The following is a 19421-nucleotide window of genomic DNA, read 5'->3' as shown; positions in this document are numbered from 1 at the left end:
ACCCACAAAAACAAAATGATAGGGAAAATGTTTAGTGTCATGAAATTTCAAACGTGTTTCAGTTAATATTTAAATTTAATGAATCTAAATATTGCATTTCTTAATTCTTATGCAATATTCTTCAAAATCCATTATATGGAAAGATTAAAATCAGCCAGTAATATTGCTTTCGAAAGGCAATAGGGAATTGCCTGCTGGGACACCTGGGTGGTTCAGCATCTGCCTTTGGCCCAGGGCTTGATCCTGGAGTCCTAGGATGGAGTCCCACAACAGGCTCTTTGTGAGGAGCCTGCTTCTCCCTCTGCTTGTATCTCTGCCTCTCCCTCTCTCTGTATCTCTCATGAATAAATAAAATCTTTTTTAAAAAGGGAATAGTGAGGCAAAAATGAATTGAATTTAGACTTTTTCTTTATACACTCTGCTTCACAAATAAGCAGAAGCTGCAATGCTGTCTGAACCACAGAAATGGCAAGCTCACAGCTCAAGATGAGAGACTGAGCTAGAAGGGATCCCTGCACAGGCTCCAAGTCCACCTACAGATTTTGCAAACCTTCCCTTGATCAGCCTGTTTTTCAGCATGCTAGGAAGAAACTGGATATTGGTATGTCTCAGAATCCTTTCCTTCTACCCAGTGGCAAGTGTCTTCAGTCTGATTCTTCCATAGGCCATAGCTATCAAGGATTGCCCAGTGGGCTTCTGCTGCTTCCTGTTCAAAATGGTGTTTTTTCAATAGAACGGAAGTTCTACTGGTGTTTGAGGTCCAGCAATTTTTAATTGTGCAATATGTTCAGCATGTCTTCCCCCTACTCTTTAAATACTATTGTGAGGTCTAATTGAAATACCGCTATGATAAAGTTGTTGAGATGAACCACAAAATGCTCCTTACAAAAACTACCAATGCTTCTTGGGGGCAGTTACTTCTCCTAATCTAGAGCCACCTACTTAACTATAACGTAAGGAGTAGATATTACCACCTTGCAGTGAGTTCCCCTAGAGTCATGGACATCACCCACTGATATTATATAATGATCCACCTCATTCTTTTACCCTAGAGTTTCTCAACCCCAGTACTATTGACACCTTAGGCTGAGTAATTCTGTTGTGGGAGCTGTCCCGTGCACTGTCCCTGGTGCTGCTAGGTTCCAGAAGCAACCCTTCAAGTGTGGCTACCAAAATTGTCTCCAGACATTGCCAAACGTCCCTAGAGGGGGTACAGCCTTGACCTCCTCACTGGAAACAACTACTTAGCCCATAAATGTATATGTGATTACCAAACACAGAGATAAAAAATATAGTCCCTATGCTCATAGAGTTCAAGGTCAGGACAGATGAGGAGATAATTACAAGAGAGAGTGGCAAGTGCTGTCATTCTGGTCCACCAAGACTGAGAGGTGGGGGTAAGAGGCCACAGAGATCATTCCAGAGCAAGTAGTCATCTTTGAGAACTTGAAGGACTCTAACACAAGGCAGGCAGAAGGCATGCCACATGGAAGCACAGAGCCTTCCAGGAAAAGCACGCATTCCAGAATAAGACACAGGGGCACTTCAGTGGGAGCACAGTGATAACACGTGAAAAGTCTCACACACTAGACACTGAGGAATTCCATCTCCACCATGAAAAAAGAGCATAGAAATCTGTTTAAGCATGGAAGCAAAAAGTTGCTCTCTGAATTCTACAAGATCATCAGTGTGCATGGCAGGCTGGACAGAGGAGTGAGACTGACTCTGACTACTCTCTGGTAGAGTTTAATGAAATCATCTGTGTGGATGCCCACTGTACAACATAAACTATGATTTTCTTTAATTTTTTAAGGTTTTATTTATTTATTCATGAGAGACATAGAAAGGCAGAGACACAGGCAGAGGGAGAAGCAGGCTCCCTGCAGGGAGCCCAATTAGGAACTAGATCCCAGGACCCCAGGATCACACCCTGAGCCAAAGGCAGACAACCACTGAGTCATCCAGGCATCCCATAAACTATGATTTTCCACAAAATTGCTCCAAAAACTGTAAAGTACAATATGAAGTATTAAACTATTATCTTTGTTCTCCTATGTTAACATTAAAAACCCCAAAGAAATCTCTAAAAGAAACATCTTGAGACCACCAGCATCAATGGCAGGATTGTTGAAATAAATGAATAATCTTACAAGGTGACTACTGGGAAGGAAGTACCATATGGTAAGTTCTCACATTTTTTTATTTTAAAAAGTTATTATTTATGGAAAACAGTATGGCAGTGCCTCCAAAAATTAAAAATAGAATAACCATATGATCCAGCAATTCCACTTCAACCCAAAAGAAGTGAAAGCAAGGTCTCAAAGAGATTTTTGTGCACCCGTGTTCATAAGCAGCATTATTCACAACAGCAAGAGGTGGAAGCCACCCAAGTGTCTATGCAAAAATGATAAACAAAATGTTGCATACACACACACACACACATACATATATAATAAAACATTATTCAGCCTTAAAAAGGAAGCAAATTACAACCACAGATGAATCTTGAGGACATTATGCTAAGGAAAATAAGCCAATCACAAAAAATCCCCAAGTACCATGTGATTACACTTATATGATGAATTCACAGTAGTTAAATTTATAGAAAAGGAAAGTCACATAGTGATTACCAGGGACCCAACAGAGGGGGAATGGGGAGTTGCTATTTAATGAGCACAGAGTTTCAATTTTGCAAGATGAAAACTTTCTGAGATTGGTTGCACAACCATATTAATATACTTAACACTACTGAACCATACACTCAGAAATGGTGAAGTTAGTTGGGGCTCCTGAGTGTTTCAGTCAGTTAAGTAAGCATCTGTCTTTGGCTCAGGTCATGATCATGGGGTCCTGGATCAAGCCCCATGTCGGGTTCCTGTTGGGTGGAGAATCAGATTCTCCTTCTGCCTCAGCTCCTCCACCCCCACACTCATTCTCTCTCTCTCTCTCTTTCTCAAATGAATAAATAAAAAATTTTAAAAAGAAGTGATGAAGATGGCAAATTTTAAGTTATGTGTATTTTGCCACACTTTTTAAAAGTAATTATTATTTATAGCACTTGAGATTATGTATGGCATGTTCCATCTGAGAAATATGAACACATGAGGTCCCTCTGCCTGAAAATAGAGGCTCAGTGGGACCAGTTCCTCAGAATGTCAGCTGATTCTCCCAGAAGACCTCTTCAAGATCAAATTGCATCCACTCAAGTGTCGGCTGCCCAGAGTAAGCTACAGGTAAAAGCCCCACACAGTTAGCTGGACCACAGAAGTGACCAAGCTGCCTACCTATTCATTCAGCCTCTCACAAGTATGTGCTGAATACACACTCTGGGCCAGGTGCTGTGTTTGGCAAGGTGGATGGATCCATGAACAAAACATGCAAAGGTCTGTCTTCAAGGAGCATCTGTTATAGCACAAACTAATTACAAAATTATTTTTGTCCAACAAGGGGACCTAACCTAGTTTGGGATGCCAGGAAATAATCCTGTATGAAACTGATATTGAACTTAAACACTGAAGAATGAAATATAGGTAACTTGGAGAGGTGAGTGGGGAGATTTCAGGCCATGGGAATGGGTGCAGAAGCTATAAAGGGGCCTCAGATAGAAAGAAGCTCTATGGAGCTGACCACCCTGTGGAGAGGTGGAAGGAGAAAGGAGTGAGATGAAGACAGGAACCCAGGAAGGGCTAGAGGCCATGGCCTGCTGTTTGGCCCCTTCAGGCATGCCTCAGCCCGGTGGGGAGGCCTCTGGGGCCTAGCTTGCTCCTCTTCCCTTCTCTGCTCTCTGGTATACTAGGCAGTCCCTCTCAAGCACCATTTTATCACATCACTGCCCAATGCAAACACTGACACTTAACTCTCTGTAGCACTTCTTAGATTCTTTCCAAACCTTTTCAGGGCAAGGCCCCCATAAGCCTCCAGGCTCTTGATCATTGCATAACAAGGATGTGCTCTGGGGTCCTCCACTGAAGGCAAAAAACCCCAAACTAATTGGCCTTGAAGAGTAAGTTGCCTGGATGGTGAGTTGAAACGAACACACATAAAGTGGCATACAAACAATACAGAGTGGCACACAACTGAGGGGCTCACTCAAGTAAGGCTGAGCATGAGGCTGTCTAATAAGACACAGTGAAGAAAATCATGGAGAAGGGGAGATGTTGTGGAGGGCTGCATGGGGAGGCTGGGCTTCAATCATGACGTTGGAAAGATACAACACAATGGAGCAGGAGGTTGGGGAAGCATGGGTGCTGGGCATATTCCATTAGTACAGATACAACAGACAAAGCCATCAGAGGGGCTTGACTCTCAAAGAGAAGATAATGAAATGCAGAACTAGATAGAAGAAGAAAGGGGGAAATGAAGCCATGCAGAGAAGGCGAGGAAGTAAAGAATGACAAATGCAGGATGAGGGATGGCAGAAGACACCGTTCTTTGCAACATCACTGGTTATATTTACCATTCCTTATTGATTAGTTGGTTAGTAAATGGTTTAGTGTACACTATATGTTAAGCACTCGGATTTTCAAATCAGCTATTATTTGTGCCACTCATAGAAGGTTATCTCATTTTTATGGACTCTCCTTTCTGGTAATTATAAACTCCCTGAATGCAAGGGCTGAGTCTACTCTTTGTACATCCTGCAGTGCCTGGCGAATGGTCAGCACTGTGCCCTTTCTTGGCCTCAGCAGTTATACTGGGCCCTGGTCTCCCTCATGCTCAAGGCTCCTGAACAATGGCAAGGACAAACTGTGCTTTCCTCAGGAGCTGACAAAGCTAAGTGCAGGGAGAAGTCGCGAGAAGTTGCTGACTCATGGCAAGGTGTTGGGGCTTCCATCCTGGGCTGCTTTCAGGTCCTCCTGAGATGATCAGTACAGAATATGTGGAGAGAGAAAGGATTCTCAGCAGAGACACCATGTCAAGTAGACCAGCACCTTAAGAAGCAGTTTACTTGGAAAGGGGGACATGGGCTCCAATCTCAAGAATCAGAGCAAGAAAAGGTCTTACAGAATTGAGCCTGGGGGCACCTGGGTGGCTCAGTGGCTGAACGTCTGCCTTTGGCTCAAGGCATGATCACAGGGTTCTGGGATCAAGTCCCACATCAGACTTCCCACAGGGAGCCTGCTTCTCCCTCTGCCTGTGTCTCTGCCTCTCTCTGTGTTTCTCTCATGAATAAGTAAATAAAATCTTAAAAAAAAAAAAAAGAATTGTGTCTGGTGTTGGGAATATAAGATACACTTCTGTGAGAGAGAGTGGAGATTTCTAAGAAGTGAAGGTTCTCTGACAACCAAGAGATTTGAGTAGGATTGTCTCTTCTTTTAGAGAACCCTGGTTCTCTACTCCTTTGCAGTTGGACACACAGACGCCCCTCAGTCTGTTCCATTCTGCAGCCAATCACAGTCCAGTTGCAGGTCTGGAAGCAAGTTTTACTAATAGCAGCTGCTCCGGGTAGTAGAGATGAGCCTTTAGGCATCCTATATAGCTTCCATATTCCAGCATTAATGTCTGGTCTTCCTATAGGATGCATCCCACTCCTAAATGCATATCAACATATTATGATCTCCTGGGTGCTCAAATGGAACCATCTTTGATGGGCATCTACAAACTTGCCCCCATAGCCTTTTAACATAGCTCTAGTATTCTTTAATAGCTTCTTTGGCTTTAGACTCCTCTTCTACGATTTCTGGCCCAGACCTGGGATGTGTCATTTCTCCAAAAAGCCCTTGTTCCTTTTGGAAGAAAATGTCATTTGGAGCCCAGAACCCGGGTATGAGATTCACACATTCTTATTGGGTTATTATTGTTTCTACATGTTTTAATAGAGCTAGAAAATATGTATTCTTTAAAAAAATAAATAAATCGTTGTTTCAGTTAGGTATTTCCAAGTCAGTGAAAGATTACAAGGTTCTATGTTAACTTCTGTGATTTGATTTATGTTTTCTCTTACTGCCAAAATCTTGATTCCTCAAAATAATAACATGAGTCCTTATTTTTTTTACCCATACATATAAAATAAAATTGAAAAATAATAATATAAAAATATAAAATTTCATTGAGGGCAGTTAGAAAACTTAATTCAATTTTAGATTTCTTTGTGTCTTTTTTTATCCTTGTTATACCCCAGGAGACCTAGAAGCTCTATATTTAAAGTCATTTGAAATATTTTTTTGAGTGTGCCAGCAAACTATGAAACAAGTTCATTTCTTGTTTTTAACTCAGTTGCCTTACTTCATTCTTTCCCTCTGCCTATTTTTATTCATTTTTAAAAATTTATCCTTTCATTGTGTCTTCTTTAAACACAGGCAACTGGATTTCATATTCATATTTCCCTCCTCCTTTTTAATCTATACATAAATTCTGTTTTTTTTTTCACAACAGTGGGTCCTAAGGATCATTTTCGTAGTAGCCTACTTCCTCACCCACTTTATTTTATAACTGCACAGCACTCTGTGCAGTTATATTTAGTGCTTCAGTGACTCGCCTTGTACATATATGCCTCTAAATTTTTGAGAATAGCCATTTATTTAAAATAGATTAAATGGGGGTGCTTGGGTGGTTCAGTTGGTTAAGTGTCTGACTCATGATTTCAGCTCAGGTCATGATCCTAGGGCCTTGACACCAGGCCCAGCATTGGGTTCCCTGCTCAGTGGGGAGTCTGCTTGAGATTCTCGCTCTCCCTCTACCTCTCCCTCTGCTCATGCATGCTCTCTCCTTCCTCTCTAAAATAAATAAATAAATCTTTTTTAAACGTTAAAAAAAATAAAGTACATTAGGTGTTCTCTTTTAAGTCTCTGCCATCTAGATATGCCCAAATCACATTACTTTAATATGTATTCCTTGGATTATTAGTAAAATAATCATTCATATGTTCACTGGATATATGTGTATATACATATGTATATTTCTCTGTGTCAACTTTCTACTTACGTCACTTTTTAAAGTGTTTATATACTTTTTATTTATTCTTACTTATTCATAAGAGCCATGTAAGGTTAAGTCTAATGAGGACAAGAGCCACATCTGACTTGTTCTGCATTATACTCTCAACATCCAGCCTGGTATCCAGCTGGTTATTAAAAAATATTAGTGAATAAATATTTATGTCTATATGTTTTAAATGTTTCTCAATTTAACAATTTTGCAACTTAGGGAAGTTATTTAGCCTCTGTAAATCTGTTTCTTCTGTGAAATGGGAATAAAAATTCTTAACAGGATTGTTAATTATTTTATTAATACATTTTTTGAAATGTAATAAGCATGCAAATGTTAATGTCACTTGTTATCACCATAACCATCATCCTCATCTATGCATCATTCATCAAACCATGGAATAAAAAAGGTCAAATATTTTGAGGTCCGGTGTTTTGAGGTGGAGCAAAGGGCAACAGAGCATATGTTTTTATTGTCTTCATAGACAACCAGAAGCATTAATAATAATACATAATAAGAAAAAATAATTATGAAATAAGCCAAGACAGCTGTTTTCTTAGGAAAATATTTGTGTCAGGGATTGCTCAGGGATATTTCCTATATTCAGGGATTTTTATTCTTCCCTGATTACTTAGCATCTTGCCATCTTGAAAGGAAGAAGATGTTATCAAAAGATAAGGAAGACCAATGGCAAATAAGCATTGGTTCTCTTTATCTTCTTTTGAGACGGTAAAGATTTGGAGGAAGGAAATAAGACATACACATGACGCAATACAAAAAATTACTCAGGTGTCTCATAATCCAAAACTTCTATATTTGCCTTCTATATTTAAGATCAGTCAGTATCAATAAATGAGTTAAAATCATTTTCATTTGATCCAATGGTCTTCTTTTTAAAGTGCAAGTTTCCCATGATGCAAAGAAGGTTTATAACTATTACCAAATGTCACAAAAATACATAATTGCCAGCTAAATAATAAAACAAAGGTTATCTTAGAAAAAATAGCAATTTGAACTTTAAGGAAATCTAACACAAAGATTAACACCTCGGTTTTCAAACTCCATTTTTAATGATCTGGAGCCTGGCCACAATGTTATGGTGAATATACTGAAATAAGCCTGAGTGCAAACTGTACATGCACTACCAAAAATGTGTCTTTTTTACCAAGTTAGATCCATTAGTGGAAAGAGAAGTTTAATCATCCCTTGAGTATAAAGCACCACACACCCACGACAGAGGGGGAGTCAACTGCATCCCCACCCTCAAGATTCCTGCAAAGTTGGTGGAGGGATAAGCCTCTCCTGAATCCAAACTTCTCTCCAGATATTGTGCAATTTCCTTGCTCCTTGCATAAAAGAACCATCTTTACCAGCTGTCTTCATTCCTTCACGCCCTGTCTCTAAAACACATAGCAATCTGGCTTCAACTCCCCAGCAGGTCACTGAAAATGTTCTCGTCAATGTCTCTAAAGGTAAACATTTAATGCAAGATACATAGTCTCCAATATTTTCCTTGCCCCACCCACACCACCTCTTTGCCCTACATCTGAGCTCCTTGGACCTCACCTTCTGAAATGTAATAAGCATCCAGATGTTAGTATCATTTATCACCATGTGCCTGCATAGAAAGGTAAAGATTTGAAGATCAAATCTCTTTTTCTGCACATCCTCTCTAGGAGCTTTCACTCAGTCCCTTGACAGTAAATATAATCTCTAAATGGATGATTTTCAAATTCTTATCTCTAGCTACAATCGCTTCTTTAAAGTCCCCACATATATCCAACTATCTACCCAACATTTCCACTTTGATATTTAAAAGGAAACTCCAAACTAACATGTCTAATATTAGATGTTTGGTTTCCTGGGATGCCTAGGTGGCTCAGCAGTTGAGTGTCTGCCTTTGGCTCAGGGCATGATCCCAGGATCCGAGATCTAGTCTCACATCAGGCTCCCTGCAGGGAGCCTGCTTCTCCCTCTGCCTGTGTCTCTGCCTCTCTCTCTCTCTCTCTCTCTGTGTGTGTGTGTGTGTGTGTCTCATGAATAAATAAATCTTTTTAAAAAAATAGATGTTTGGTTTCCCAACTCTTCCTACCAATGGTCCTCTCCTACCTAGGCAATGGTACCTCATATGCCTGCTGCTCAAACCAGACAACCAGGTGTCATCTTTGATTCCTCTCTCATCCTCACTCCTCCATCCCCCAAAAGAACATATCACTAAATCTTATGAAAACACATTCACATGCCTCCATTTAATGCCACCACCATCTCCTGGCTGGACTACTAAAAACACCGTTGAAATTCCCCTTCTATTCTTGCTCTTTCTCTGATCTACTTCCTACCTAACAGCCAGAGAAAATATAAAGTAAAACAATGTATCTTTTAAATGTGTTTTTAAAAACATGTTAAGGCTTTGTACCTCCCAAAATTATTAGAGCAACAAGAATGAAGGGAAAAAAATAAAATTATATGCCCACAGATGGACCTAAACATACATCAAACTGACAGCATAACCACAAAAACAAATAGAAAAATAAAAGTAAAAAATGAATCCTATACAAATATTGAATCATTATGTTGTACACTTGAAACTAATATAATTTTAAATCTCAATTTAGAAAAAAATTTCAGGTATGCCTGGGTGGTTCAGTTGGTTAAGTGTCTGCCTTTGGCTCAGGTCATGATCTCAGGGTCCTGGGATCGAGCCTCTGGTTGGGCTCCCTGATAAGTGGGGAGTCTGCTTCTCCTTCTCCCTTGGCTCCTCCCCTAAGCTCTCTCTCTCTCTCTTTTTCTATATATAGATATATATCTACAGAGATATATATCTATATCTTTCTATATATATATATATATATATATATGTCTTTCTCTCTCTCTCTCTCTCTATATATATATATATATATATTTCTCAAATAAATAAGTAAAACAAAAATCTTTAAAAATTTTTTTCAAAGAATTAATCCAAGTAACTTTAGAACACAATACTCTCCCAACACACTACTGGTATATTCTTAAAGAATAATAATAAAAACTCAAAGCAATCTTGAATTTTACTGAAAATTTTTGTTTTCTTAGTGGTATCGGGAGTGGTATTGCCTGTGTGTATTTCAAGATTGAAAAAATGATATTTTTGACCACTAGAGTCCTCCATGTGGGAAAAAATAGATAAAGTATAGAAGAAGAGGAGGAATCCTTTGACTTGGATCAGATTAAGGGCTTCAGAATAGACTCTCAATAGATAGAGGGATGGATAGATAGACAGATAAGATCTCCCAGCTCTGTCTACTAAAAGGACCCAAAGTAAAGACAATCCAGTAGTAATGAACACAACTACTGCTTTCCTCAATCTTGATTTCCAAATGCCATTGCCCACAAAAGGACCCAGTTTCCTTAGAAAAATGGCTACTTTTTCCAGGGCTGGGGGTGGGGTATGTATAAGCTAAGCCTGGACTACCTTGCTGGGCCAGCAAGTAATAAAGTCCTCAAAACCTGCTGGGGACAGATCCAAAGGATGCAGGAACTGCAACAAGAAGGTCCCACTTGCCAAAATCTGTGCAATTTGAATATCAAAAAGAATTATCATAGGAATGGATTTTAACCCATTGAACTAAAAAACAATCTAGGACCACAAACAAGCACAATAAAAGTGCAGAAGCAGGGGGAAAGGGAAACCTTTTCTTTACAGAAGAATACCAGTAAATAGAAAAATCACTATTTTGCAACCACCATTACAATAATTATTTTAGACAAGAATAAATTTACATTACCACTACTGAGTGAAAGACTTGGGGGAATACAATAATCTATACAGCCTCTGGATTTCTCCTCACAGATTACTTATTAAATACAAAGGGGGCAAATAGGTACTTTTATAATAAATTAATGTACCCAACGGCCCCTTAACCAATGACCAAACTTAACAGTGCTGAGGAGGGATGATATTACGTGCCTGTGATGTTATGCATGACAAGGATACATTACTTATGCAGATTTCATGCCCAAAAAAAGCATAATCACACATCTAATCTCAAGGAAATGATCCAACATATCTAAATTAAGGAACAGTTCTGTAAAACACCTTTAATGCCACAGAAGAAAACAAAAAGGCTTGAAGAACTCATTCTAGGGGCACCTGGGTGGCTCAGTGGGTTAAGCATCTGCTGTTGGCTCAGATGATGATCCTGGGGTTCTGGTATCAAGCCCTGCATCAAGCTCCCTGCGCAGTATGGACTCTGCTTCTCTCTCTACCCCTTCTCCTGCTCATGCTCACTCTCTCTCTCTCTCTCTCTCACTTGGCTCTCTCTCCCTCGAATAAATAAATATAATCTTTAAAAAAAAGAACTCACTCTAGAATAAAATGCAATTTATAAAAAAAATAGAATAAAGTGCAATTTATAGACATGACAACTAGAAGCAATGTATGATCCTTGATTAATTTTGGATACAGGAAGACAAAACAGAAAGCTCCAGCTATGTAGGGCATTATTGGGAAAATACAAAACTAGATGGGAATTATACATTAGACAATAACATTAGATCAACAAAAGTTCTTTTGCACATGATAATTATGTAGGAGAATGACTCGTGGCTCAATCTCAGGACTCAGAGATCATGACCAGAGCTGAAATCAAGAGTTGGATGCTTAACTGACTGAGCCACCCAGATGCCCCAGGGAGAAAGTGTCTTAATGCCTGCAATGTATTCTGAAATGATACAGCAGAATCAAAAATGCATAAATGTAAAAAGAAAACCATGAAGCAAATGTGGCAAAATATTAATAATTGTTGAATCTAAGTGAAGAATATATAAAGTATTCATTCACTATTTTTACAACTTTTTTATGCACAAGAAATTTTGCAAAAATTAAAATTTGGGAATAAAAAAAATAATATGCTACTTCAATTCTGACCCCCAAAACACACAAAGAAACAAAAATGAAAAACCAGCATCAGTGTGTTTCACTGTACAGAGAATTAGATCCAAACTCCTCATAATCTACCCATTTTTGCTTGGCTTTCTCCTTAGGCATTTGTCAGGGCTCAGATCAGAAGTCATTTCCCCTGGGAAGACTTCCCTAAATACTAAAGCTGATATGGGTCTCCCATTTTGATTTTACAGCACTTTGTACTTCTCATATAATCATCATTGTTTTATTTATGTCTGTTTGCCTTTATCTGCTATCTTCATGAGTTAGCAATCTATGTTCTTTTCTGTTGTCAGAACACCTGGCACTTATTTGCTGTCATAGACATAAGTACTGTCCTACAAATATGTCTGATCCCTTCGTAGACACAAGGTACTACTGCACTTTCCTCTCTCCCTTTGGAGTTAGGTGTGACCATGTACTTTGCCCTGACAAGTCTGAGGGCAGAGGAATTTGCTATTTCCAGGCAAGACCTTCAAAAGCTACTGCATGACCCTCTCTTTCTCCCTCCCTCCATCACAGTAACTGGCAATGACCAGCCAGGGTGAGGATGATGGGGAGCAGACCCCTAGCCAACCCAAATTGGAGGTTCTATTAGCCTAGGTGCCCACATGCTTACAAAGAGCAAGGCTCCCAGCTAACCATGCCTCCACCCCCTACTGATAATGTTGGATATATAATGTGAATAAAAAATAAACTTGGTAAAGCCAAAGAGAATTTTAAGGTAATTTGTTACATCAGCACAAACTAACATACCCTGAATGATATATATGTGTTCAAGTACTCAATGAAACTTAATACAAATAGCCAAATATTCACATTAGGTTAAATATCATATGAAAATCTAAATATCCTTCATAGGGAACAGGTCACACAAATTTCCCTTCACTTATACAGTGAAATATGTAAACATTAAAAATACTGATGTAGTTCTTTGTGTATTGATCTCCAAGGTATTTGCTCCTAAAGTAGAAAACTAGGAATATGTACAGACAAGTGACTGCATGTGTGTATAACAAAATATTTATTTGGAAGTATTGACCAAAAAGCCAAGATAGAATAAAATTAGGTTCCAACCAATTTCTGGAGCAAACCACATCTAGAAACTTCTAAATGGGTTATGAAGTAAATTAGATAACTCTAAAATCTATCACCCAAAATGAGGATGCAGTACAACCCAAAAGGAGAGGATCTGTGAAGATTTTTGGAGGGGACCAATGGTATTCAGTGAGTCCTGTGTCTTTGCCTGCCACAATCAAGACAGAAAAGCTTCAGTGGGACCACTCAGGGACCTAGTATGGTCTCCTCACAATATGGATGGGGTGTGGGAAGCACAGTAGACTGGTGTCTGGCTCCTTCCAAAAAGAGCTAAAGGATGAGAGACCATCTGGCTCACTGCTCTGACTGAGCAACAAAGGGGAAGTTGCTATGTGTGAATTTGGCCTCCCTCCCAGGGTCTGATGGGAGAGGGTATGTGAGTGTTCACGTGGGCTTTGTGTGCTAGTCCGGAGGAGTTTGCTTTAAATAACGTCCAAAAGGGCTCAGAGTAGAGAGGCTCTACAGAAGCTGCTGGGGTAAACTGCCAATTCTGAGAAACTTTGGAAGGAGTGAGCAACCAGGCAGGACCGAGATGCTGCAGCCTTCCCCAAGGAACTGCAAGGGACAGAGCACTGATAGGGAGAACAGAGTCTCTGAAGAATGTGAGGAAGGGCCTTGCCAGAAAGGTTTAGCTGAGAACATGTGCTCTATTCCAGAGCCCAGAGCCAGCTTACCACTGTGCCAGTCAACAAAGAACCTTCCAGCTCACCAAGACTAAAGTCATCAGAGACATCAACTGACGTGTGGAGGAGGAGGAGAATGGGACACAGCATGTCATCCTTAGACTCATTCCTGCCTGTAGAAATAACCGGATGGCTTTGGTTATTGTACAGAACTGGACATTCTGAAATCTCAGCCAAGTCTGTGTTTTGTTCCTTAAAGAAACTATAGGATTTTTATTACGTGTAAGCTGAAGTCCTGGGGCTTGTGCATGCTTTTATTTAGGAGTAGAGATAAAACCATCTGGAGAGCAAACCACAAGGGCAACAGAAGACAAAGAAGGCTGCTTTATGATTCAACCCAGTACCCCCACACCAAACTTCCCGCTACCTGTGTATAAAATACCTTTGGAACAACACACAAGAGACTGTACATGGTGGTAGCCTCTCAAATGAGATACTAGAGACAAGAGACAAGGGAAGTTAACTTTTTACTAGATGGTCTTTTGCACATTTTCAGTGTTTGTATCTCTTCATGCCAACATGCAGGTCATAAATGCCCATGTTATGAAACGACCTTATTGGGTGGAATGGCCCAGTGATAAGAGCACCAACTGCTAGGACTCTTACTCTGTTAGATCATAACTGGCCACACATCCTTATGCATGTAAGTCACCCTCTCTGTGCTAAGACCCATCAATCATAAAATGGGAATAATGGAAGTGTCTCTCTTGGTTGCGAGGACGAAGCAGCTGAGTGCATGCAAAGCTCACATGAGAGGGCCTGCCTTAGATGTGTTTGGTGAGCATTGCTACTGCCTATTCCAATAGTTTATAACGATAATAAAATAAGAATTAAAGGGGAACAGTTCTAAAAAACCAAGGAAAAATCTGAATACAATGAAGAGCTAATCCATTTTTTTCTTCCAGAGGATGTGGGAAAGAGATTCAGACAGGATAAAATGGGTAATATTTAAAAGTAACCATCTGAGACACCAAGAGGTCAAAAGCAGGAAAACAGTAATCACTTGGTGAGTATCAAATTCTCTACAATTAAAAAAAAAGATATTCAAGAATTAAAGATCACAAATGGAAAAATTAACACTGTATCTGAGGAGAGCAGTATCCAAATATAACTAGTTACTAATTGGGAGAAATCTCAAAAAGCTCTAAGGGAAGTGGGGGTGGGTTGGGAAACATAAATTTAACCACCAGAAAATTAGTCATGAACTTGAAATACTAGAGCAGAAAGAAAAGGGAAAAGAACACTATTTTTGTAGGGTGCTCCAGAGGCTGACACCCCAGGACAAAGCAGGTACTGATCCTGTTGCCACAGACACAAAACACAACCTGCTCACAACATCCATGTGTCTAAGTGGAAGAAGACAAGGATGAACAGGAGAAGTTTCCCAGAAGGGTGGCAATCATCACGCAGGAAAGATTGCTTTACCTTGGAGAGATTGAAGATGACTGCCCTGGGATACTCCAGGGATAGAAGGACATGTCTAGTAAAAGGGTTGACACCAGGAAAGCAAAGCCCTCACAGAACCAAGACCCTTGCACACATAGTCCAAACAACCATCTGGAGCATCAAAATTTTAAAGACAACTGCATGGGATGGCTTTGAGCCCAAATCTAGAAGGCTTGGGTCTACACTTCTGCAGAGGCCCAGGGTCAGGAAAGGATGCCTTTAAGCATCCACAAGGTGCAGCTGCTTTACCTCAAACCCCTGTCTGTTGCAGACAGGTGAGGGCAGGAAGCAGGGGAGGGCAGAAGGAAGGAAGTTCAGACATGCGAATAATTATGGGAAAGTAGAAAGGGTCAGATGAGAATAAATAAACCACCAGAGGCAGAAGGACTAGATATCAAGTTTCTCAGAAGTCAAAAGAGAGATAGTATGATCCATGTGATTCAACGGCAGAAAAAGCCTTCCTTAGGAAGAAACTAAATATAAACACCAGGACTGACGAGAATAAGAGGTAATCTTTTGGGAACAGCAGCATATGAAGTACATATAACAAAGTGACAACAATCAAGCCGACCAGGCCAGGCCTGCCACGTAAAGTTGTGCAGGTTGCGCTTTGCACAAAGGCTTCCACCAGCTGACAGGGTTGAATGGTGGCTGAAGTCCAGTCCCCAAGTCCTGAGCCAGGAAAGGGTGACCTTTTTAACACACTCACTGTCTTTCCATAATCATGCAAAGGTATCTTATATGTTAAAAGTAGGAGTGGAAGAAGGGGTATAAAGAAATATAAAACCTAAGGAAAAATAATTATGTACCCAAATGGGGGAGTCTACTATTATATAGACTATAATAGCAGAGTGGTTGACCAGTTGTAACAATATCAGCTAGCCTGAATAGAGTGCTTACTTTGTGTCTAGTACTACACTAGCACAAGATAGATAATCCCCTTTGATAATGACAGCAATTGGAAATGAAGTGGTTCCATGGCACCTGGGTGGCTCAGTCAGTTGGGCATCTGCCTTTGGCTCAGGTTACAGTCTCAAGGTCCTGGGATCAAGTCCCATGTTGGACTCCCTGCTTGGTGGGGACTCTACTTCTCCCTCTTCCTCTGCTGCTCCCCCTGCTTGTGCTTTCTGCTCTCTTGTGCTCCCTCTCTCAAATGAATAAATAAAATATTTGTTTAATTAAAAAATAATTTAAAAAAGGAAACGAAGTGGTTCCTATTAAAGGAAGACCCCAACACTAAATTAAAAAGCAGAACTGGAAACAGAGCAAGTCTAGCTAAAATAAAGGAAAATGAAAGGAAACATAAAGCTAGAGTCATAACATAAAAGACAGGCTTTCTGTGTGAAAATCATATATAATGTTGCCCTGCAAAGGGTCTTGAAGAACATCAAGGTTCCACCTCATTTTTTTCCACTACCCAACTCTTTTGTCTACTCGGATTGATCATACCATCACCAGGATAATCAGAATGCCACTTTATGTGGGCCTAGTATTTAGGGAATTCCAATGCTCTTACATGGGTCTGGCAGCCCAGTGTTGTGGGAAGGCCAAGGACATGCATACAAAAGGATCTTAAGTAAAATTCTGGATTTTACCACCTGTTATCTAGATGACCTTAGGCAAGTAACGTACTCCATCTAGACTTCAGTTGCTAAATTTATAAAATGGGGCCCATACTCCTCATTTTACAGATACTAAAAGCCAAGGCATGCAGAAGTGAAATGACTAGCAGTCACATGGTAGGTGGGAAAGCAGGGATGCCTTTTGACCCAGCCTAGTGCTGTCAGAACTTATATGGGGTCAGAATCATGCTATTCCTGTTCTAAAGCTCCATATGAATTTCTGTTCAGTATCTCAGAAAGGTAAGTACAAGAATATGTGTGATAAAGGAAAGTTTAAATATCTCTAATGACAAACGCATGTTTCAGTTTGTCTAAAAGAAAATCGGACTGTTAATAAATCAAAGTAAAACTCTTTCCAAATTATCCAAATTGATGTAACAGTTTTAGTTATGTATCTTTGGGCCTTTCCCAAAAATAGGTAAATGGTATATAAATGCTAAAAGCTAAAAGATAATCTACTTTCTGAATTATAAACCAGCTCTAAGTAAACTCTAGAGCTCAGAGATAAGTTTGCCTCAATAATTAATAATAAAGTTTTAACTTATATACTCCAAGTCCCCATTACATTAAAAGGTGGATTTTTCCCTATAGTAGGGAAACATTGATTAAACATGGTTAAACCCAAATTGTGCAAAAATCAGAAAAGTCCAGGGCCCCATAAGTAACAGAATGTCAAATAAGCCCCTGCTATCAGTGAGCAGCCAGGTAGCTTTTTCAGACTAAGTTCCTGTAAGTGAAACAAACTGAAAAAGATGTTAACAATTGCAGGCAGCACTGAAGTACAGAAGAATGTATTTAAACATCAAGATCTGGAGAACAGAACCCTCAGCTGATGAAGAAGAAGCTTTTATTGCTAATGTCATTTTCAGAGACCAAAAGACCAGAGAAATAAAAGGGTAACTTGCATTTTTTTTTGGAAAATATATTAAAAAGTAGCATTACAACAAATGCACTCATGTAGAATCATTCTGTAATACTTAAAAGCACACTGGCAAAAAGATACAAAAATTTTGGTATAACTGGTTTGATCCAAAAAAAAATCCAATATAAAATTATTTAAGGTATTGGCTTTTGACTTTCTAAACTCTTGAGATCTAGCCAAAAATTGTTTTAAAATAGCATTAAAGAGGAACTTAACTAAGGGCAATTTCCTATTCACAAATACAAGTTAGAAATCAAGGTACTCAATAGAGCATAATAAGGTAGAAATTAGCGGTTCTGATCACATGCGTACCTCAAATCTTTAAAGGAGTTGCGTAGAAATGAGACCATATGCCTAAAAAAAAAAATCTGTAGGAATATACATTAAATGCTAATGTGGTATTGCTGAGGAGTAGGAGAAATGGAATATATATATTGCTTTCATTATCAGAAATACTCAGAATATGTAGTGAGGTAGACAATATAATGCTGGATGGAACAGGAAGAGATGCAGGTTGATTTTATTTTCACCAGTTTATTATATATGAGAATATTGTTAACCAAATGCAGGGCATTTTGCTAGATGCAACAAGAAAAACCAAGATGAATCAACAAAATCAAAACCCATGCCCTCAAAAAGCACATGATCTAGGAGTAGAGGTAAAACACATGTTTCAAAGCAGAATTGTGCTTTGTACTAAGAGTAAATACAGAATGGTAGAAAGGCAAGAGAGAAGAGAAATAAATTCTGGCTGAATGGAAATCAGGGAAGCTGAGAGAGAGAAGGATGGGGAAATTCTGGCAAGTGAATGATGAGAAAGTGGGGGGGAAGCCCAGTTCACATTGAGCAGTTGCAATGTGCTAGGTACTGAGATGTACTTTCATTCATTCATTCAATCAACCATTAATTCATTCAATTAACCTTCATATTTGCCCTATAAGGAGGTACTGTTGTCCCTGCTTGACAAGCCAGGAAGCTGAAGCTCGCTCAAGCTCGCTCAAGCTCACACAGCTAGTAAACAGAAGAACCAGGATGGGAACCCAAGTTTGTGTTCCTCATCACTCAACTATGCTGGCAAGGAGAAAACATCAAGACCTACAGGCCAGGGAAAAATGATGAACAAGGTCATGGAAGAAGATGGAAATTTACATTTATTGAAGTGCATCCATGGATCAGCTTCTGTATCTTCATGCCTTTTATTTGAAAATTTATTTACTTTTCCTGTGATACGATCATTATCACATCCATGTTAAGGCTGAGAAAACTAAGGCTTAGATAGATCAAGCATCAGGCCAAATACCTACTATGCAGCAAAACAGAAATTTAAACCAGGTGTGAGTCCAATCCCAGGTCAAGCCAGATGGATGGGTGGCTGTATGGGCAGTGTCTCATTTAAGCCCAAAACAACACCGTACATCTGGCAGCATTATTTTTCTCATTTTATAGCCAAGAACACGAAAAATAAGATAAGGCTAGTGATTTCCCCAAGGTCACAGAACTGGTCAAAGGTAGAGCCAAAATTTAAGGAAGGCAGCCTGGCTTTAGAGCCAGAATTCTGACCCTCTGGATAAAATGCCAGAAAGAGTAAATGGGAGCCAAATCATGCACAACCTCTAATGTCAAACTTGGAACCCATCAGCTATGCAAAATGACTGAGGTTTTTGCTGGGGAGAACAGGATTAAACTACATTTTAGGAATAAAGTCCTTCAAGAGACACATCAAAATTAGATTCTTGGCACATAACATTTAACAAGACATGGAAGCACCTTACCTATACAGCTTCTCAAGTAAGGTTAAGCAT

The 19421-nt window shown here is 39.5% G+C and overlaps 1 protein-coding gene across 2 annotated transcripts in view; it reads right to left on the bottom strand.

Annotated features, from left to right (window-relative positions):
• Positions 1 to 19421, bottom strand: part of PCNX2 (pecanex 2) — a 288682-nt gene that overhangs the window by 268206 nt on the left and 1055 nt on the right. The window lies entirely within an intron of this gene.

Source organism: Canis aureus, chromosome 4 (genome assembly GCF_053574225.1).
Source record: "Canis aureus isolate CA01 chromosome 4, VMU_Caureus_v.1.0, whole genome shotgun sequence".
In the NCBI taxonomy this organism is placed as follows: domain Eukaryota; kingdom Metazoa; phylum Chordata; class Mammalia; order Carnivora; family Canidae; genus Canis; species Canis aureus.
The sequence above is the reverse complement of the archived record's forward strand: the minus strand, read 5'-3'. Positions and strand labels throughout refer to the sequence as shown.